Below are 22,759 nucleotides of genomic sequence, written 5' to 3' on the forward strand. Positions count from 1 at the left end.
AATACAAATATAAAAACATTATCCTGTTTATAAATATTTTATATTTTAGCCTTACACCAAAGAGCAATTTCGAAAATTCCCCACAATTTCATCCCGGGAACTTTCCTCTCCCGGAACCAATAAATATTGTCCGTATCCCTGGGGAAAGATTTGCCCGAACACCCTGGAGAGGAAACGGAAAAGACAGGTGAGCGTTTGGATTTTAGTATTTGAATTTTCTTCTGATTAAATTTGTGTTAAACGTTTGTGCAGCAAAAATTTTGTTTGTGCCGTGATGATTTTTAAGATAAAAAAGTTTAAAGCAAACAAAATTGATATAAATTAAGTTAGCTATTTTGTGCAACGAGAATATTTGTAGCACCGTTTAATTGACACAAAATTTGTCTGGTTGACCATTGATGACCTCTGGAAACATTTTTAATATCTTTAAAATGATAACGGCACAAACGACACTAATTAAGTTTGATTTAAACTAAATTGGTTAACCATCCCACTTCTGCGGCACAAATGGCTACATGCTAGTTAAATATCAATAGTTAATTTTTTTTATTCCAAATGGTTATTGATGTACAAATCTTTGCTTAAAGTGCAACCAGTGTTAAATAAAGTGTTTTTAATAAAGTGCTTTTAAAATGGACCCATTAATGAAGGCTTCTTCGCTACAGGTGGTCAAATTAATCAGGTTAAATTAATCAAGTTAAATTAATCAGGTATATTAGATCAGCAGAACCTTATTTTAAGTCCTTAACAGTAGCAGTACTTTATATTTTTTATTTTGACTGTCTGATATGTTGTCTGTGTTTTTCTAACTCAATGCCAAATTTAAATACAACAAAAACCTTACTTGTTTGAGTAACTAAAATAAATAAACGTCTTAATAATCTTATTTGTTAAATATTATATGAATATACAATTAGAGTTGTGAGGAGTTTATTAAGCTGAAATTTAAAGTACAGTAGGTGTTTTGACCTTCTAAATGTGTCGCAGTAAGACGTCAGTTTGTAAATATTTTACTGTAGTTTGTGTTTTTGTCTCTGAGTGTCACCTGTGTGTTTTGGCTCTCGTCTTTATTTTTCGCCGTCCTGACACTGAAAATGTGAAGCGGTTCCCGAGGCTGTCAGGCTTTTTCCCATCAGCTCTGCATATCTGAGCTCAAACTGCTGTCAGAAAGTTGCCGCTGTGGTAGTTTGCATTGTGGCTGTCGCTACATTGACTAGCTGTCATATTCATGCTGAAGGTTTCTGCACAACACAATTCATATCTGACTTTATTAAAACCCTCCTGAGCAACATTTACCATTAAATTTACCATTAACGCTGCATGTCAGTGTGAATTTCAACATACAGACATGAGACTAAACACCACCCTCTCTAGCATTTCCTACATGTTTTTGACATTGAATTATGATTTTGGAAAGTGTGCATTGTTATATATATATATATATATATATAAGTAATGTATGTAAGTAAGTAGTACAAAGTTGTTAAATACTTGGTCCTAATTTTTGTATGTAGGTTGTTTTTGTTTTAGCAAAGCGTGACAGCATTGGTTATGAATGTGTGCTGCATCAGTAAACTGAAGTGAAGTGATTTCTGTAATAATAACTGTTTTCTCTCCTGTAGGGATTCATCCAGCAGCCGCTGACTGTGGCCTTCCAGTCTCTTCCAGGCTCTGAATAAAGCAGGTAAAGCTGCATCCTTAACCTCCCACTATCACTTTAACCGAAGAGTAATGGTTCATACAGTTTTCCAGCTTCACCTCCACCTCTAAAAATTTCACTTTGACTAAAGAATAATGCCTCTGCATCTGTTTTTCTCGCTCGGCCTAACCTCCCGTACTCACATGACTCCAGAATAATGTAGATGTATTTATTTTTACCCCCTCAGCCTCGACCTCCGTCACTATCAATCTGGCTTTCTAATAATGTAGGCACATCTTTTCTGCTCACCCTCCTCACCTCTCAATTTCCCCGCCACCTCAGGATAATGTAGGTGCATCTATTATCTCTGCTCTCTGCTGCGCTGCTGTCTGCGACCCCGTTGTTAGAATAATGTGGCTGCATTTACACAACCTCGCACGCTATCTGACAGGGTCGGGGAATAAATAAATAGCCCCGCATGCATGCTGAAAGCACACTTTCTCAGCTTGAAGCTTTAAAATCATGCAGAGAAATCATCTGTTATTTTAGCTCCGGAGTTAATCACCAGATGGTTGCAGGTTTTTGTTAACTTCCCCTCTTTTCTCCGGAGACACGGCCACAGAGCAGAGAGAATGAAACAAAAAGCACTCAGAGGCTGATAAGAGTGTTGTTGCAGCTTTTATTTATCATATCTCCAAATAACCGTGTAGCTGTTGTGCTGTGGTCAGGATACAGTGACCTCGCTTGATCAACTACTCCCCTCTGCAGCCTGATAAGAGGGCTAATATAACAGCAAGCCGGTCTGTAACTGTAATTATTTCTGTGCTGTCAGAGGAGGAACGGACCGCGGGCGCTCCAGCCGATTTAAATCTGCAGGGAAACTAAAAAAAAAAAAAAAAAACACAAGAGGAGGAGGAGGAGGGAAGGGGCAAAACATCTTCAACACCAGCAAGACAAATATCAGCCGGGCGTCCCGACACGCCTGGAATTGGACCAGTTTGTCATGCACAACACGAGAGCACACATTCAGAAGGCCATTCAGGATCCGATTCAAACTTTACTGCCTGCAAGCAGCAGACCAGGTTCTGCTTAATACCGCAGAGGGAACTGTGAATAAACTGATGTTAGCCTGGAAGCTCTCAGTTCATCTATGGACAGAACAAATACAAAGTAAAGAAATTATCCAGGTTAAAATGCATAAACCAAAGTTTCCTGCCTTTAATTATTTATAATGAACATTTGCATAGAAATGTAAATTCAAAAGCATTTCTTAAGGTGTAAACAGTCTCATGCCTCCTGCACTGTAAAAAATTATTAAAATTTTTAAATCGGAAAAATGAGAAAACTCAAAAATCTGATTTTAATTAATTAAATTATTAGAGTGTAACTAAGCTGTCATGAAAGCTTAGCCCCGCCCCCAGACGAATCTGACTCTGAGGGGCGTGGCCAAGAGACTGAGGGGCGTGGCCACGAGACTCTGAGGGGCGTGGACAGGTGTGGGGATGAGCAGAGGGGGTTTAATGGGTCAGTGGTGCTGAGTTATACACTTGGAATATTTAGCGACTTTTCAGACCCTCTACTGTCTTTTTTTTCTCAAAATAGCGACTAGCACCAAATCTAAAAACTCTTTTCTTTTCTTTTTGCTTGTTTTTGGAGACTTTTATCATGACAACAGTGACAAACCTCCAACAGTCAGAGCAGAAAAGAGATCCATAATAAAAATATAAATAATTCAAATAATAAAACTCTGAAGAACCTGAGAATTAATTTCCTATATAACATGTATAATACAATACAATTAATTCAGGCCCAACTGAAAAAAACTTGGAATCAAATTTTTCTTGTGTTTTATTAACTTAATATTCTAGCATGATATTTTCAAGTAGTTCATCCCATATGTCTGTCCGCACAAATGATCCTCCAGATTTAATTCCTAACAGGAAGTTGTTTGTTTTGAAGCAATCTGATTTGCTGACAGGTTTTAGCTTTGCGCTACGCTGCCCCCTACGGGTTTGGCATGTTTAAAACAACACTCAGGGTCGTAGTTGTGCAGGTTCACGTGGATGAAAACTTTTCTGAAACCGATCCTGTGTGTATGATACTGTTTTTTTAAATAATGTCACAACAACCTTGTTTAGAGGGAACAAAGAGTCGATGATTAATGATGGTTTATTTCATGAAGTTACCGTTTGATTGTTTGGGGTTTTGAGGGAATTCAAACAATAAGATACATTTTTTTGTCTTTATTTTAATTTCGTCATAAGTTTTTCCGTAACAGGCTCCTCGTCCCGACTGTCTGGCTGCTTATCTGTAAATTTGTTCATTCTGGACCTGAAACTTAAACTCCTCAAAGTTTTGTTCGACCTTGAAAGCAGCTTCGCAGCCGCTGCAGCATAATTGTTGGGAAACTTTAAGAAAAATGTCAATTGTGGCTTTTATTGTGAAGCTGTGAGGATGTATGGGCCGGCGTCGGCCGGTGATAGATGACACGATACACGGCTTTCCTGATTTCGCAAATTTCTATGAAATGTGTCCTGAGTTCATGAAGGCGAGGAGATAAGAGGCTGGATGAGGCTCTCCGGCCAATAGGATTCATCTGTTTCTGCCGCTTATCTGCTGATAGAGGAGGACACTCTCCTTACCTCCTCTCCTTCCCTTTGCTTCCTCATCACTTCTTTTATTATTTCTTGTTCTTTTTCCTCTTTTTTCTATGTTCCTTCTCTTCCCCGTGTCACCGTTATCGGTTGTTTTTATTTAATAGGCTTTCATACTCCCAATTTAGTTCTGATTTAGTTTAAACTTTTTTCACAGCGTTTTCTTAGTGCTGAAAGTTTCTGGCCCAATTAATAAAAACTAATGATTTGTTATCAGGCATTCTGGTTCTGAGACATTTATGAGGTCAAACCGTGTTAGCTGTGTTTTTAATACAGAAACTTTAATATTAATATAAATATGAATTAAAGTGTTTACAGCTACTATATGTTTGTACTGCCCAGCTAAAATCTGTTTTCTTTTACACATTATTATTATGTACCAAGGAGATTTTTTAAACAGTGTTTGATGTAGGTTTATTTAATAATTTGTGCTAGTTTTAGGTATTTATTATTTTCTCTTGTTTTAAGTATTTTGTCTCTGTTGTGCTGTTGAAGTTTTGGTTCTTAGCTTATATGTGGGCAGAACAATGAAGGAAAAACACAATAAAATACATGAATAAATTGGAGCTGCAGGGAGTTATGAAAGGGTTAATCCTAAACTAGTCCGTCCGTGGCTGCGCCAAGCGACAGCATCAGGCTTCTGTGAACGGTTCATGTCCCCAAAGTCCATAAAAAGAAGGTAAACCTCACCCAGCAGCAATAATGATGGACGCCATTTATGGATCAGTTTTAAACTTATTCAGCAATCAGAGCTGATAATATCGTCACAAGCCAATAGGATGAAGGAAGAAAAGAAAAACGAAATATTCAGGTGCAGAATTAAGACGAACGTCTCATGAAGAATGAATGAAATGCAACGTGATGATTCCCTGATGCCTGGAAACTATCAGATACGAATCCCAGTTTAGTGCCACATATAGAAGTGGCAACTTCTGTCTTGATTGCATTTGCTATTACGATGGCAGCAGCCATCTTGGTAGGCAGTTGCTACAGAGTTGCTATGACAACATTAAACAAGCCACAAGCTTAGAACGAGCTTTCGCCTCGTTCCCATCTAAATTATTAACAATATAAGTACACTACAACTATTTATCACAGTATTTGAGTACTCTGCCCACCTCTGTGTAATACTGAGATAAATATCAGTGATATTTACTGTCGTACTTACTGCTGAACTAGTATGTAGCTTTTACCAGACAAACATTAGATCAGCTGCAGTCCAGAATAAAGGATGTTATCAAGATTATGTATTTTGCATCCTTCATAATAATCCATCGTGCATAACTAAAATCTGTTTAGCAGGTAAACTGATCCAGAGTCAGTGTTTCGCGTCTTGTTAAATAAAATCTGATCCACAGTGTTTGTCTGTAAACCCCTCGGAGGTTCTGCGTCTCCGGTAAAACTGCCAGCGCTGCCGTTCGTCGGGATGAGACACTAAATCTTCTTTAAGACACCTCCAGCCTTTTTTCACAGCCTTTTTGTTTTTTTAAGGCTCTTTAAAACAACATTGATTGTTTCCCAGAATGACTTTCTGTCGCCGTTTTAATGATTATGCAGATGTGAGACAACCTTTCCGTTTGACGGCCGGTTCCCACGGGGGAGGCGGTGACATGGCGGCGGCTGCCACGGCGACAAGCGACCGACACCCCCGCCTCACCCCAACCTCACCCCGTTCATTCCTCCTGTTCAGTGTGAACTTTAATGGGACTCAGATAAACACCTTTTTAAGGATAGGTAGTAATTTTTTGCAATATGTTTATATGAATAGAGATGAGTAAAATAATGACTATATAAGTCATTCTTTTTTATAGCTAAGATACATATATTTTAGCTATATTTATTTATTTGGGAGAGTTTAATTACAAAATAGGCCGATTACTTATTGTTTTTAATTATCCATGTTCTGTCCTCAATAAATTTTATAAAAAACTAAATTTTTTTTCATCTTGTTGCTATGAAAAAAGTTAATTTATGAGATGAGTGAGAAGGAGTTTTGTAAACAAAAACACATTTCTGTAGATCAAATTAAAAAATGCTATGTTATTCTCATTAAATCAAATTCTTCAGTTATTGTAGATGGTACTGGTGTCTTTAAAATAAAAATAAAAACCAACTAAAACTGACTGGCATTTTAAAAATACATTTAAATTTATTTGTTTTTGTTGTTACACATATAGTCAACATCATGCGATATAAATTTTCCCGCATTATTTAAAGTAAGTTTACTTTTTTGGTAGTTGTTAAAACAAACTTAAAAATTAACACAAATCACAGTTCATTTACAGATATACTTAAGATAAACATTAAATATGTACATATTAATGTCTAAAACTCGTGAATAGAGTAAATTAAAGTAGTAAAAGCTTCAGTGAATCGTATTTTCTGTTTTTTTGCAGTAGCAGTTGATCTGTTTCTTTGGATCCTGTAAAACCAGATTTAATCCACATGAATCGGCCGTAATCTGACAGGAAAGCGTGTAAAACTCGGCTGCTCCTCCAATGACAGCCCAGCTCTGATTTATTCCCTCTGATGATTGGCCGGCTGCCGTCGCCTTGACAGTGAACCTTCTTCATCAAATCTCCACTTTTCCTCTCTTCTTCCTCAAATCATTTTTCCTTTCATATCAGGTTTTTTCCTCCTCTCTCTCTCTGCTCTCCGCCGGGTTTTACTTGACAGGAAATATTCCAGGCGATGCGGCGTGGTTGTAGATCTCCAGCCGTGGCAGACGCCATCGATCCGCCTCATTTGCATACATAAATCTATCGGCTATCTGACACTTGCCAATATTCTGGGCAGCGGGAAGCGGCGGTGCTGAGTCGGCCGGGTCACATTATCATTGGTGATGGAGCTTTGATGAAGTGTGACAGCGCCGCACGGCTGCTGACTGACTGAGCAAACGCACTGTAAAAAATGACTCGTCACTTCTGAGTATGGAACCAAAGGAGTGCCACAAAACACAAACTGCATGGAAGCATATAAATTATAGTATGTACAACTTCAGCTGTGTTACCATGTAATTACACAAAGACATTTTGAAAATAAATTCGCTTAACATAAAAAACGCCAATTTTGAAAAACCTTGTTTTTTGACAAAAAGTTTTGACGCCATTATGAAGTGGGTTTTTTTGGTTTATTTTGCAAAACTGCAATAGAAAGACCTTTTTGCATCACCAGTCACATGATCAACAACCAGATGTTACTACTGGTGCAAACTAGGAAGAAGAAGAAGACAGGAAGTAGTTGGAGGATGATGGCGATTTTTAAAATTTTTTAAATCACTCATCACACAAACAAACTTGTTCACCAGCAATTTTAATTGTTTCTTATTTAATGGAAACAAGCAATTACAAAATAGTTTTTTCAACATTAGCAGAAAATCAACAAAGATTTTCACACATTTGTAAAGGAAATGCAGTTTGAGAAAATAATATATTGAAAGTATATTTAATATATACTTTCAATAAAAATAGTTATTAAAAGTCAAACGGTAATCCAAGGCACAGATTTTTGAGGATGGCCAAAGATTATTATTATTATTTTTTAAAAATGAATAAGTTTTGCAAGTATTGTACTTTATATAAAACTCAAGTGTCCACATTAGGAGAGTTGTATTAATACTTTGGGATCTTTATTATTAACAATATTCAAGTGGAAATTAAAAAGTTTATTTTTTTTAAGATCAACATGGCGTTATTGGCTATGGGACGTAAGACAACATGGATCAGTACCAGCTGATGTTCAGGTCTACCTAAACTGGTCCAGAACCGTCCTCAGCTCTGGACCAGTTGGTGTTAAAGTTCTTCTATAGATTCTTTACTGCTGTTCAGAAGTTATGATTTCACATTTCCCCAAGCTGAGATGTATTGGACATTATTTGCTGTTTTCTAACGTAAGATAAAAGTCTGTATTTGAAGTCTTTTTATGCCTTAATGTCTGTATAATCTTATTAAAAGAAGACAAATCTCATCCCGTTCAGGAACCGTTTCAGCCTGTAGTTCTGGTTCTATGATCTGGTTTAAACAGGAAACACGCCGACGTTTCCACCTGAGCGTTCTGCTGTTGTTTTATTCCTGCTGGCTCCTGACTGCCTGCATCTGAGCATGTGCGGCTCCCTCCTCACCTGGAGGTGTTCCTGGTGCCGTCGCCGTGGGAACGACCCGTGACAACCTGCTGTTTGTGCATGCAGGAGACAGCCGGTGGTGCCGGAGCCGAGTTAATAGCTGTTCTGTGGTAAAGCTGCGGTCCAGCTCTCATCAGCGCCGCCCCCCCTCCTCGTCGCCCTGATACAAACACAGAGTGGCAGAATTTAATGAAGTTCTGTTCTTTAAAGCAGGGATGGAGCTGCGTATGAGCAGCCCTGCACCTTCTTCTCATCTGTTTCTTTGAATAGTTTCCGCGCGCCGATCGATGGGCCGGTTTTCTCCTGGCCTTTCGCCGCTGTCACCCGTCATTGAGGGATGCAAATTCACATCAGAAACTGGCCTGACACTTTTCCTGTCAGCGTCCAGTGCGCGAAAACGGCGCGGCTCAGCAATAAACGGGGTGAAGGCCTCATTTCTCAGAGAGAGGGAGACCTTTTCCATCAAAGTTTTCTCTCTTTGCTCTGACAAGACGAGGATGTGAAAGGACACCCGGTAAAGTTCATCTCTCTCCAGAGGCTGGGGAAACTGCAAAGGCAGGAAAGGAAGAAAAGTTCTTTGATTTCTGCTTTCTGAGGGGAGAAATAAAGTTTTAGAAACTAAGAACAACCTGTGACGGAAAGAAAACGGCTCCAACATTTTTATTGGTGACATAACATGAAAAACTGCTGCTTAAGAAAACAAAGTCATCCATCAGTTGAACTGAACTCAATATTTAGCTTTTTTAGAGATATATTTTATGGTAATTTTTATTTTTTCTTGTAATAATGCTTTCATATCGAGTGTATGAATGCTGGGTGACCACAACCAACACCAAAAGTCACATTTAAAATGTCAGGAATGAGCGACAAAATGATGCATTTGATACAAACACAGCAAACGCCTTAAGATCGTTGAAGACAAGAATCGGACTGGAAAAGCTCGTCTCAGAAACCGTCTTTTCTTCCAGATCACACTCAACGTCTTTAAGCTCGTGAAAACCAGAAGGGATCGCCCAGAATCCCTGGGAAACTTGATGCTGCTGTTATTTCTGAAGGTTGTCGACGAACAGACCCGAGATCTGACCTTTCACTTCCAGATCACAGAGAACGTCTTCACCGGACTTCAGATTCAGGCAGAACAAATCCTGGTTCACGTAGTTTTTCAGAAACATGAACGTTCTTGTGACCTTGCTCTTTATTTTCTGTTTATGTGAAAAGTTGAATTCAGTTTATTTAGCTCCAATTCACAACCAATAGCATCTCAAGGCACTTTACACACAAAAAATTAAATTCAATCACAAGCATTCCAGTTGTTTCTAGTTCTCAAACAGTACATTAAATTTGTTATTCAAAAGTATCTTAAGGTGAGAAAACCCAGATTGACTTGCATCATTCAGACTGAGCATGGATGCAGTGACAGTGGGCAGAAAAATCTCCCGTTTAACAGGAAGAAACTTCCAGCAGAACCAGAACCGGGTTCAGTACCAGCGACAATCTGCAACAACCGACTGGGATCCGTGAAAATTCCTCCTTACGCAACAAACAGCCTAGATTTGATTCCTGTTGCTTAATGTCATTAACCAGATTTAGTTTAATTTGTAAATCTAAAAAGTCTTGGAATAATCCATAATCAATACATTTTAATATTGATTAAACCTTTAAATAATAAGTTAGGATTTCTGTTCGTATTTAAACTATCGCTCCTCTTTAAGTAGAATTTTGTGAAGTTGTTTATAATTTTTTATCTAGTTAACAGACTTTGAAGATTACTTTGAGTTAACCTAAAACAACACATTTTAACAACTATTTTAAACCAACAGTCTGACCTGTTTTACCTGCAAACCCAGAGAGTCCAGTAATAATCTGAGTTCTGCCTTTTCCTCCCGGGATTTCCTTTGGGAAACTCGGAACCGCCGGGGAAACGGCATAACATGATGAACTTTCTTCTTCTTGACCCACTTTAAAACTTCTTCGCTACAGCGAAGCTTAAAAAAACGACCACCCAGCTTTTTACTGCTGCTCTTAGAAACTCTGGTTACAGATGACAAATTTTGTAAATAAGAACTTGTTTTAGCAGCTTTTATGATTAGCATAATGCTAACGCAGCTTTGGATGAAGGTTGCTAATATCTCCTCATTTTTTAAGTTAGAGATGATGCTCTTGTTCTTTAAGTTGCTGCTGTTCTGATAAAGTGTTGATATCGTGACGTTTTCTGGGTCAGATTCTGATGTGAAAGGAGGAACTGAACGGCTCAGATCTGAACATTCATGTCTGGATTTTGCTGGTTGGTAAATCCAGGAGGAGCTTCGTGTTTAAGCCAGATTTAACTTTTTATTTATTTTTGCTACAGTGCCTTTAGAGGAAATTCTGCCTTTGGGATCTAAGGATTTAAAGGGCATAATAAATAAAATCTATTATTATTTGTTGTGAATTGGCGATATATGCACAAACTGAAATAAATAGAAAATTATTAATTATATTATATCTTTCAAATAAACTCCACAAATAAACTTTGTGGAGCTGTTTCACTCTTTCCTTTGGATTTTCTGTAGTTTTTCTCCTTCTGCTGTTTTTCTTCTGTTCACTGTGAACTTATTTCACCAAACCACCTTTTTTATTTTTCTATTTTCTTCACTTCCTTTGCCTTCTCTCCTGTATTCGGCTCATCTTCTGCTCTCTTCTTTCGGCTTATTAAGATCTCAAAGATACAAATGCCGGCAAGTTGATTGCTTTCAGGGAATCTGCCTTTAATAATTACAGGTGGAGAAGGTCGGGGCAGCGTTGTCGGGCCAGAGAGTAATGGAAAACTAGATTTTTTTCACTAAAATACAGAGAGGGGCTTCAGGGGGAATCTATATATTGACAAGCCATCAGCGAGCCGCGAATCAGAAGAAGTGCTTCGGACTTATCGAAGAGAACGAAGGCAAACTCTCTGTGATGCTCCGGGTGTCTGCGGCCGGGTTGAGAGGAGGATCAAACCAGCCTTCATCTCCTGAACCAAAGGAGGAGGCCGCAGAGTTAACCTTTCTGTTTCTGATGACTCCCTCCTCTTTTCATCCAGGACCTGAATCAAAATGTAAATGCTGGAGTCTCGGAGGAACGCGGGGCTCTGGGATCTGTTGGTATTGATTATGTGAAGTGAGTCGGAGTCGCTCTGTTCGGCGGCCGAACGCGTTTTCCCCCGACGCTCAGTGACAGGAATTACTAAGAGTTCAGCTGGCTTCAGCCTCTGCTGCTAATGATGTTTCTGCATCAGATTCAAGGACTTTTAATCATCTACAAGACTTTATTCATTTCATAGAAAACCCCTTTTTAATACAATGATGAGTTTACTGGTTAAAAAAAGGCAATCTGACATCTTCCTGTTATTTTTAAGGAGCATTAAATGTGCTTGAATTATCGCATTCCACAAATAGGATTATTAAAACAACATTTCAAAGGAAGAAACTTTGAATTACTTGGATTCAGACAAGAAGTTTGTGGTCACTGTCAGCCAACTGAAGTGACTGAGATGAATTTTCACTCCACGTACTCGGGCGTTTTTCTTTTTGTGGAGATCCACGCCGAGTGAAGACAGTTTTTTAACCACATGTTGCAGGTAAAGTGCTTGGGAACCATTGTTTACTTCAGACTGATGAGGTTGAGACTCGGTGCCATCTTGTGGACGAAATGCAGTCAAATTTTGAAGAACGTCACATGGAAGAGATTATAAAGTATAGGAACTTGTATGATATATTAATGAGGGAACATGAGGACCTTCAGACAAACTATGTGGTTGGAAATAATTCAGACTCAGGGAAAGAAAAGGGTACTGTCAAAGTAAGTGGAAATACTTTAATATGAAGGAAAATGGTGTGCTTGACTATGAAGTCTCTACCACAGTGCGACCCAAGTCTGAGTGGCTCCCAGGATACGTAATAGTTTATGGGATCCTTACGCCTCAGACCCTGGGCCTCTGCCAGGAACTAGAAACTTAAAAGACTTAAAACCCTGAGCTGAGGAGTTTCAGGACTTCGGGGTCTCGTCCAGAAACAGTGGTGTTAAGAAAATAGCCTGACGAGGATAGCAGTGGTCCAGATACTGAGTTTGACAGCTGTGGTGTAGAAAGTGCTCAGCCGACAGCAGAAGCCTCCAGCTTTAACCCAACACCTGGTCATGACCTGCGGATAATGACCAGGACGATGATGGTGATTGTTTTCCAAGGTGTTTTTGCCAGAATAGCCTTGACTTCTACTTGTTCAGGTTGGATTAATTTGTCTGGGGAAGTAGCAGACCCAGTTGGGGCTCACAGACAGCAGTATTTACAAAAGTTGCTGACTTTGCCTGAATTCAAGCCACCGGAGCAGACCTCAAAGCTGCTCATCCGGTTTGTCTCATGCATGCTAGGCTACATGGGCATTTGCTGCAAACGTTAACTCCTGTAAAGCTCTTCAAGAACAACTGATCGCTTAATATCGCTTTTATTTACTTGATTATGTTGTAAAAATGTTCATGGCTGCTGCACAAACAGACCAGGATGCAAACCAAACTTTAACTTTATCATAAACGTTTTGATTTGGAAGAAGCCGTCATCTGTTGACGTCTGTCATGGTAGAGCGGGTCGCTTTCTGAAGAGCGTAACGTCAGGAGCAAATGGATACTGATGCTCAAAAAGGAAAAACTTCCTGACATTTTAGTGTAATTCATTGCTTACATGCAGAATTTCCTGGTTTGCGACCAAATCTGCAGGTTAAAGTTTTGTCGGTTTATTGAAATTTAATTAACAATTTCTAATTCTACACCTTTAATCCAACCTGTGACAGAAAGATAATTAAACCTCAAAGAAAATTGAATCAAAGCTCGTCTTTGTCTCAAATTCAGGTCATGTTTGTTTGACCTGTGACCTTTACCTTACTCCACTGTTTTCATTGGGTATTGTTGCCTTTTCTTTGCTCTTTCTGATATTTCTATAAAACAAACACCTTGATGCCTCACTCTGGACAGAAACAACAAGGTTTTGACACCATGAGAAGCTGAAGTTGGCCTTAAACTGATGGTTCCCATGTCTGAAGTGAATGTTTTTCTAGCAGTGAAACTGAAACCTGCTCTGAGAGTTTTCACCGCAGCCATCAGCCTCCACTGAAGCTGCGTTTGGATTCGTTCGCTTCATGTGTTTTACTGTAAACACCGACTTTAAAGCCCAACTTTCCTGCCTTCTGAAGAAACTTGATTTTCACTAGCTCAATTATATTTTCACGCTTGATGTCGCACAAGAAAAGCGTCCCATGGCGGACGGAGAGGTTGTGTATTTTTAAAAAGTCAGTGTGAGCTTATCTTGTAATCTCAGGTTTACTCAGAGCAGGATGACGTGTTGTGGAGTGAAGTCTGCGCTGCAGCCCGGCGTTTCAGCCAACTGATCCATCCATCATCGCCTCATAGACTCTCTGCTGTGTTTTACTCAAACGTGCTTTTTGTTTGGAAACCATCCATCATGGCCCTGAGCGCGACACACCAGTCGAAGAAGCCAAACACTGAAAATTCTTTCCACAAATTGCTTAATTTTCATCCTCATAAATTGTGCTGTGTGAACATATCCCGACACTTTATGGCTGTTTATGTTAAAAGTTGAAGTGATCCATAGCTTAGGAGCATGAGAGCATAAATTCAGTTTTCACATGTGAGCCTCAGACCTTTTTAAACTGACTAAGGGTCTGAAAGCACCTCTGATTATCATAACAGCATACAAACCAGAAAACTTCAAACATTCAGATTAGTCATTGTTTTTATCAAAGCTGAATCTAAACCTTTCTGATCAGGGCTAAAGAGTAAAAATTAGGCTGTAAATTACAAAATAAATGTTAATTTCCACTTCAGTAACTATAAATGTGTCAAATCTTTGTATTTTACTTTAGTTTTCAGCAAATATTCTCCTTCTATAGAAATACATCTTCTATATTATTAGTTTTTTCTGTTATTTTTAGTGTGAATTAAATAAACTGCCGTCAGCCATAGTGGTTCTTGTTGTTACTTATTTGGTGTCTTTGAGAAAATAAAATGGGAACAAGTTTAACAACCTGCTGCTAAAAGGAAAATCAACTTTAAGTTGGCTGATGATTTAACACAACAATTGTTCCTCCCAAGTTTATACAAATAACTGACAGTTAACTGGCTTTTCTGTTTCTTTAAATGTTTTGTCTCACAAACAAGCTGAGCCTCAACCAGAAATAAAAAAATAAAGAATGAAAAATAGTTTCACTGAAAATGGCGAAGTTAAGAAAGCAGAGAACGTCCAAGAAAAACTAAGAGATTTAATAAACTTAAAAACAACAATTGATCAAGATAAGTTTACAAGACAGTCTGGCTGCTTGGAGGCTTAATAGATGGAACAGATAAAGTTTTTATTCAGTGTTTTTCTCTTAAAATATGAGCTTTTATCATTTTTTCCACATTTAACTCTGAAATCATTCAGTTTGGATATTCTTGGACACACCACAGTGAACATTTTGACTTTTTTACCATGTGGACTTTGGATGTTTTTTAGGTTGCATTCCCATCTGTCCTGTTTGTTTTAAACTCCAGTCCGTTTGTGTAGAAAGTCCGGTTTGTTGGGGAGGTGTGAATCCATAACCCAAACAAAAAGTCAAACTCTGGTTCAGTTTGGATGCATATCTGAACACCAAATGGACCAGACACCGCTCCAAAAACAGGAAGGGGACTACAACGCAGGGCATTCTGGGTAAATACAACCAAAACAAAGGCGCAGGTCCTGCATCAAAAACAGAAGAGAAGAGATGCCACTCCAGTTTAGTTTACGTTTTGTGAAGAAGGAAGTTGCTCTCCGTGTCTCCTTCAGAGGTTTATGTGTCGTTTCCTTCAGTGTTTCTTGGTGCAGCGCCCCCACAGGTGAGGAGGGGAACAAGTTGCTCAAATGGTTTGGTTGGTTTGACTCAGAGCGGAGAGAAAGCAAAAACTGGAAGAAAAAATGTTTGGATAAGTTGAATTAATGCTTTTACACTTTAAGGTTCACTAACCTCATGCCTAACCTAACAAACAAATTAAACTGTTGAACTCTTGTTTTTTCTTCTACCTCCTCATCACTATTCCTATAAAACATCCTCCCTCTGCTTCCTCGCTTCTCTTCCCTCCAGTCTTTGTTGGCTCTATAAATAAGTCTCTGTGCCGCCCCGTTTCGCTGCTGCTCCCCCGTCCATCCGTAACCCCGTCCTGCTCTGCAGCTGATCTTCCTCGGCCGAGCCCTCAGGTACCAGGATAACCGGAAGCAGAGGCTGGAGCATGCATCACTGTCAGCCTAAATGTGGAATCAGCATTTCTGAGCGGGCCGAACCTCCGGCTGGGCCTAACCCCTACCTGGTCAGTCCAAGCAAGACGCCGTGGCCCCTTAAGGCTTCACACCTCCCTGGTATTGATTTTACCTTTTTTTTATCTGCAGAAACAAAGAGACTTTCTCTGTTACATGATATATCATAATCACATCATTTGTAGCTTTGAGGCCACAGATGTGCAGGAAGCGAGCCGACGTGGCTGACAGAGAGAGACCTAGATAAAAAAGTGTGGCCTGTCTGAAGCTAAAACTAATTGTAGCGTCGAAATTTCTGCTCCATTTCCCAGTTTCTTCAAACTCCTGTAGAATCTACAGCCAGAAGACATGACGGCTTTTTACACAAACTGATGGGATTTCTGCAGGTTTTACTGAAAAGTGACGAGCTAGTTCATCTCAAATGTAGTCATATTTAATACATTAAGATATTATTAAAGTTTATTTCAGTAGCTCACAAAGTAAGACACATTTCATCGATTAGAATGTTAATAGTGATGATATTTTTGATTACAGTCAATAAAAACATTTAAGATTAGAAAATTACATTTGGTGAATTTATGGAACTAATTATCTAAAGCTATGCAGTGAACCACAGTATTCACTTTTAACTGCCCATTTTAAGTAGTTTCAACACCAAATATATCTAATATGCATTCATACACACATTGAAACAGTTTTTGTGCTGGAAGCTAACATGAACCAACAAAAACAAAAGGTGCTTCCAGATCGGCTGCTTGTCAAATCCATTTGCTCCTGTTGGTATTCCAGCTTCCCAAGCAGCGTTCCTTTAAAACTGTTTAATCAGATTTTAGTCTGTTGAGTTCTGCCTATTTTGATCTATTATCAAATTATACAGCCGTAAATCTTTGAAAAGCAGAAGTGGAGCCTCCTGCACAACCAACAAGAATGCAGCAAGTGGTTTCTGGATGGTAAGAGAACCACCAATTTCTTGTCTTTTCCAGCAGCCATTGTGCGATAAAACTAGGTAACCAAACGAACTGGAGCACAGTTTGGGTTGCTAGGTAACAGGTTGGGCTTTGCTGGGGTTGCTAGGTAACAGGCAATGCCTACTGATTTGTGACATTGTTACATTTAAATCTTTTTGACCTGTTGAGTCGGCGCCACCTTGTGGACGAAATGCAGTCGAATTTTGAACATCTAATGGAAGAGATTGTAAACTATAGAAACTTATCAAAAACGGGATGGGAGCACTTTCCTTCACCTTCTTCTCTGTTGATGTCATTTGTGGGAAATGAAGGAATTTGTCATGAAAAATGTCAAATCGTTTCATTCAACCATGAAATCTCAACAGTCGTCTCGGTTCGCGGAGAACGGCCGGGTATGTGGGAGCCTTTAGTCCTTTACATTCCTGTTTTACAGTCATTAATCTCAGGATTAACTGTAATCACTCTGGCGACTTTCAGCTAATGGGTCAAGCTGAAACGAGGCTGTCGCCGCCCCCAGGCTGCGTCGCCATGGTGACGAGGCAGACGGACTCTGGACGGCTGTCAGGATCGGTAAAACCGTCTCTGTCAGAATCTGTTTTTCTGTGTTCATCAAAGGAGGAGGAGAGGTCAGTCTGTCGCTCTTCAGCTGCACATCTGCATCATCGCTCCTCCTAAATCACGGAGTGTCTCGTCTGCTCAGGTCGGATTTTCAGCAGATCAGGATTCTTCTGAAGTCCATGAAGGCTTTTTGTTGTTTTTTTTTTTTACAGTTTTGAAGAACAAATAAAATCCAGCAGCCTCCTGGATAGGGAGGAGGAATCCTCCCACATTCTTCTTTCCCTGCCTCTGATGTTGACCCCTGACCTCTGACCTCTCAGTGGAGTGTGTCGGGGATCATCATTAGGCCGGTCTGGAGCCGCTGGGAGACTTCCAGCTCCAGATTCTCCACAAAGCAAACATTTCATCTGTAGACCCAGCAGCTCAGTGTTGCATCTTGTTTTTCTTCATTTTACTTTGACTTTGCTTCTTCTGATTGTTTTATTTTGTATTGTTTTAATCAGAAGGTGATTTTATCAGCTGGAGAGCCTCATGTGTGACCCGCAGTGAACACGGAGTGAGCATCCGCAGGCCATCGGTCTTAAAACGAACAGCAGCAAACATTCACACCTGCACTCAGGCACCAGCTGGGTTCAGTTTTTTATCCAGAGACAATTTTACAAATGATTATTGAGGAACATTTTGACTTCTCCAACAAATCTTCACGCCTAAATAACCACATGTGTGATTTGAGCTGCAGGCGTTTTGAGTTTGCACCTTTTTTTCTCTGGGTTCAAAGACAGGCGTGTTGGGATTACTGGTCCTGTAAAGTGTGTGTGTGTGTGTGTGTGTGTGTGTGTGATAGGCTGGTGACAGTACGGTTTAATACACCTACAGCCCAGTGATCCATCAGACTCCTAAACGGGTCTAATTTGGTCCTACAAGGTTTCAGTAATTCAAGATATTTCACCGAACCTTTAAAGTGAGGCTGCTGGTCACAACTCAGACCCTAAAATATTCCTGCAAGTTGCAGGTAAGTAACTGGTAACATCCAGTGAAGTTCCTCTCTGTAAGGCTGATGAAAGTACCAGGTTACAAATCACCAAAATTTCAGAAAAGTTTCCTTTAAATGTGGAGCGATGGGCTGTATATGAATTACACACAACTGTTCACCTGAACCTGATGACATAAATCAGTTCACTGCTGTCAGAAAACACACAACAAAACTTCATTTAGGACATTAACAGACGGAGCAGCTGACGGAGCGTTTTAGTCCCCAGCCAGGATGGAGTTTCTGTCGGTGCTGTTGCCGCTTTGTCCGTCGTTCCTCACAGAGACGATACTGATAATGAGCCTCACACGTCAGCCTGAAGCCGCGTCACGCTGCGTCACGCTGCCCCGCGCTGTGTCACGCTGCCCCACGCTGCGCCACGCTGCGCCACGCTGCGTCACGCTGCGTCACGCCGCGTCACGCTGCGTCTCGGGCCGGCGTCCAGCTCCTCCGCTCAGCCGCCTCTGCTGGAATTCATCTCCAGACTTAAAATATCACAAAACGAAACTTTCATTCAAACCGGAAGGATGGCTGGTCAACGCTTAGCAACATAATTAGTAGTTAATGAAAAAAAATCACACAGACAAAACTTATTTATAGTTTTTAATATCTTAGCTGAATGTGTGAGAATATTTAAAGATTTGGAGGTTGCAGGGTTTTGTCTTTATTTAATCTTATAAATTGTACATATCTTAATGTATGTTACATAAATTTACAGTTTTCAAGGTTGATTACATTAATATGGAGGAATATGTATTTTTACTGTATTTTGATCTATAAATGGTGTTTTAATGCAGAGAAATGCTGGAGTTGTGAATTAGCTGCAGCTATAAACTCTTGGTTTCAGATTTCTTCTGTTCCAAGTTTGTGTGAATTTTTCCTGTTAAACTAATAAAATAAAAACAGAAGTTCAGCCAAATGACCTGACAGTGGTTGGCGTCGCCGCTGACCGCCTTCAGGCAGGTACGGGGCGGAGCTTCATGGTGCGTTCGCTGTCAGTCAGACACGGACGTGGCAGAAATTCTCTGGTGGAGTCGGGCTCAGGTTTGCCATCTGTCAGCCCCGTTATCGATCTGGGTCACACCGGGACCCTGACCCCCCTACATCACACACACACACACACACACACGTTTGTGTGACGGCGGTGTGACAGTCATTTTCCCAGGGTGACGTCTGTCAGTGTCAGCCTGCTGGGCGGCGACGCCTCTGTCATTCCTAACCTTTCTAATCCTCCACGCTGACCCGATCAAACAGCAGCCGTCTCTCAGGACGGGCTGCATGCTGAGACACAAAATGTCTGTGTCCACATGTCGTCATGGTTACTTGGTAGCTAAAACAATAACAAAAGCCTGGACTATAACAGGAAGTCATAGTTTGAGGTCCGAGTTTGGAAAATGATCCAGAATTCTGACTGGAAGATTTTAAATCTCCGACTTTAAAATCCAAAATGGCTGCCTCTGAAGTGTCGCTGAATCAAAGACTCAGTTTTCATGAATCCTTTTTGCCTGCATCATTTCCTGCCATCTGTGGTGGGTTTTTTAGATGGAGGTAAAATGGCTCTCTGCTCAGAGCGTCATCCTGCTGGGGGCGAACTGCTGAAAGCCAAACGACTTGTCTTCCTCATTTGCTTGTTCATTTTGTGATGATTTGGCACCAATATGTTGTTCACAGTTTAAACGTTGGATTAAAAATATTTCCATCAAATGGAGTTTATTAAAGACAAGCAGTTATAATGAAATAAAATAAATGTTATTAGCTCCTATGCTAAGTGTCATCTGGTTGCTGTTTTACCAAACAGAAGTGACATTTTTAAATTAATATTTTCTCTACATGAGGCTGAATTCTCCTCTATTTGTTCTCTTTCTGATTTGTTTTTAGAAATAAACCTGGTCTTGACATAAAACATGGGATCGAATGTTTTTCAGCATCGGTGTGGAGTTTGAAATTTTAGTATCGTAACAACTGGAAAGGACTCGATGCTGCAGTTTATCATTTCAAGGTACAAAAAACCAGAAAGTTTTTCAGTTTCTTCAGCGTTTTTAGCCGTTATTCGACTTGCTGATCTTTGTATTCCAGGTTGGTTTCTTTACTCTGTCGGAGCTTCAAGAGAAAATTCCTGAGAGAAGAAACTTTAAAGGTTTCTAAGAACACAAGGAGATATGAAGGTAAGTGACTGCATGGTAAACAATTAGAGCAGTTTTTTTTTTTTTTCAAACTGGGAAGTTACTAAGAAAGCTGGAGAAAAAATAAAAACAATTTTTAAATCATACATTTTAAATCTCTTTTTTTAATCTAATTTGTTTTTAACCCTTTGTTAAACATAAGCTAAAATTACTTATTGTAATGTTTTTAGCCATGGTCATCAAAATGATTGTCAAATTCATCAAACTGCTTTGCTCCTTAGCTTAGTAGCAGCTTGAAATAGAAAAGTTTGTTAAATTGTGTCGTTAATGGAAAAGTTTGGGAACCTCAACTCAAAAGGATGAAAAAAACCCACAAACCACAAAACCCAGAGCTGAGACAAAAGATGATGTTCCTGCCACTTTTATGGGTTTTATCACGTCTTCAGTGCATAAACAACATGAGAATTAGCCGTTAGCCGCAGCTTTTAGAGCTCTTTAAGGTGTTCAACCCAGGAGGCCGTATGGTCTGTAAATGTAAAGAGTTTGGAGTCAAAGTTCTGTGAAAAACCCTGAGCTGAATAAAAATCCTGTCCATCCTGCAGCCCGGATGTCCAGCAGAGGAAACGTCTTTAACCGGGATTGATGCTCCGCTAGGAGTTTATATAATGAGCAGAAAAGCAGTTTTCTTCCTTTTCCCGTTTGCTGCTGCGCGGCTGCTCGTTTGTTCAGATTAAACCTTGTTGATGATGAGGAGGGATCCTTCATCGCCTCTCCATCTTCAGACTGCTGCAGGTGATCCAGGCTCTGCGGAGTCTTTGGTTCGATTCCTGCTGAGTTTCTGCATCAATCAAAGCTCAATCCAATCACGCTAAAGCTGTGCAGCTCGTTTTTTCTTTCCTGATCCTCAGGACATTCCTCTGACGCCTCAGACTTTCATTTTCTTTACAAATTAACAGAAACCTTTTTGAGTTTTCCTTCATGTTATTCATCAAAAACACACCTGAAATCACCTTGATACTTTATGCATGTTTGAGAAGTCCTTTAGTCTCCATGACAACCATTCAGCTGTGCAAAACACCTGGGTGGACCTAGCTCCGCCCTCAAGACACCCTTCGGACACCCTCAATGCTCCCCCACTCTGCTCCTTCAGACTAGCCTTAAGTGATTAGCAAACAAATGCTGAGCTCATTGTAGGAGCTACGTCTCAGTGAAAAGCTGTAAAAACATTAAAGGGTTAATAGAGGAGCCATGTTGGGATGACTTCCTGAAGGCGCAGCTTCAGGAAGAGCAGGAGATTTTAAAAAGACAGAGGCCTAATTTATAGGCGTTAAACCGGGAAGTCAAATTTCTTCTAAGTCATTCTTGATTACTTGATTGTGCTATAAAATGGCAGTTTGTGTCTGGAAAACACCTGATACTGCATAGAAATATAGAAAACTTTGGTTAATTATCTAAAAGTGTGTGTGTGTGTGTGTGTGTGTGTGTGTGTGTGTGTGTGTGTGTGTGTGTNTGTGTGTGTGTGTGTGTGTGTGTGTGTGTGTGTGTGTGTGTGTGTGTGTGTGCGCGTGTGTGTTTCATCTTGATTTCATTGTGACTGCTGAATGTTGTGCGTTTCATTCCTGTAAATCGTGTTTTGTGATTTCTGTGACGTTCCGTCGGATCTTCCTGCTGAATTAAACTCCAGCTGTGTAGAAACGTTTAAACGGCGATGAATCTGAAATGTGTGCAGCGTTTCTTCCTCTAAGTGGAGGAGGAGGCGGCAGGAAGTAGGCGGGGGGCCAGTTTTTCTTCTTCATTAGCGTTTGTGCCTTTAGGTGTTAAATAATATTAATGACCTCTAGCGTCATTACTTTCCTCCGAGCTCGGCCTCAAGTGATTTTATCGACTCGCCACTCCTCCGCCGCGCTGTGTGTGTGTTTATGTGAGAGGGAGATTATTCTGCGGCGATATTATCAGGAACTTTAATAAGTTGATTAGCAGCGAGGCGCTATCTGCTAACTGGATCTAGATGATGACGTTGATTGGACGGAGCGCGGCGCCATCCATCTTTCTGATTGGCTAATAACTGAAATCCATCACTGTTTCCCTCGGTTTGGGCCCGACGTGTGTGTGTGTGTGTGTGTGTGTGTTTTATTCCCTCCACTTTATCTGTTGGTGTTCATTTTTGTCTCCTCTTTTCCTTTACTTGCTCCCCTCTGCGTGTGTTCGTCCCTCCTCTCCGCCTCAGTTTGCCTCCATGTTGAGCTCAGATCCTTCCTGTTACTCTGAAATGAAAAAGTCTTGGTTTTCTCCTTTTTCTAACCTTTTGTTTTTTTTTTCTTTTATACTTTGTTTTACTTTCAGATGAACTGAATGTTTCTCTTTCAGTTC

General features: G+C 40.0%; 1 long non-coding RNA gene across 1 annotated transcript; it reads left to right on the plus strand.

Annotated features, from left to right (window-relative positions):
* Positions 1–1,076: 1,076 nt before the first annotated feature.
* LOC103152620 (uncharacterized) lies at positions 1,077–20,425 on the plus strand. Its single transcript, XR_001658776.1, has 5 exons — positions 1,077–1,237; positions 1,623–1,684; positions 15,541–15,763; positions 20,145–20,265; positions 20,343–20,425. It is a non-coding gene; the product is annotated as an uncharacterized LOC103152620 (long non-coding RNA).
* Positions 20,426–22,759: the final 2,334 nt, after the last annotated feature.

Source organism: Poecilia formosa, unplaced genomic scaffold (genome assembly GCF_000485575.1).
Source record: "Poecilia formosa unplaced genomic scaffold, Poecilia_formosa-5.1.2 Scaffold320, whole genome shotgun sequence".
NCBI classification, from domain to species: Eukaryota; Metazoa; Chordata; class Actinopteri; order Cyprinodontiformes; family Poeciliidae; genus Poecilia; species Poecilia formosa.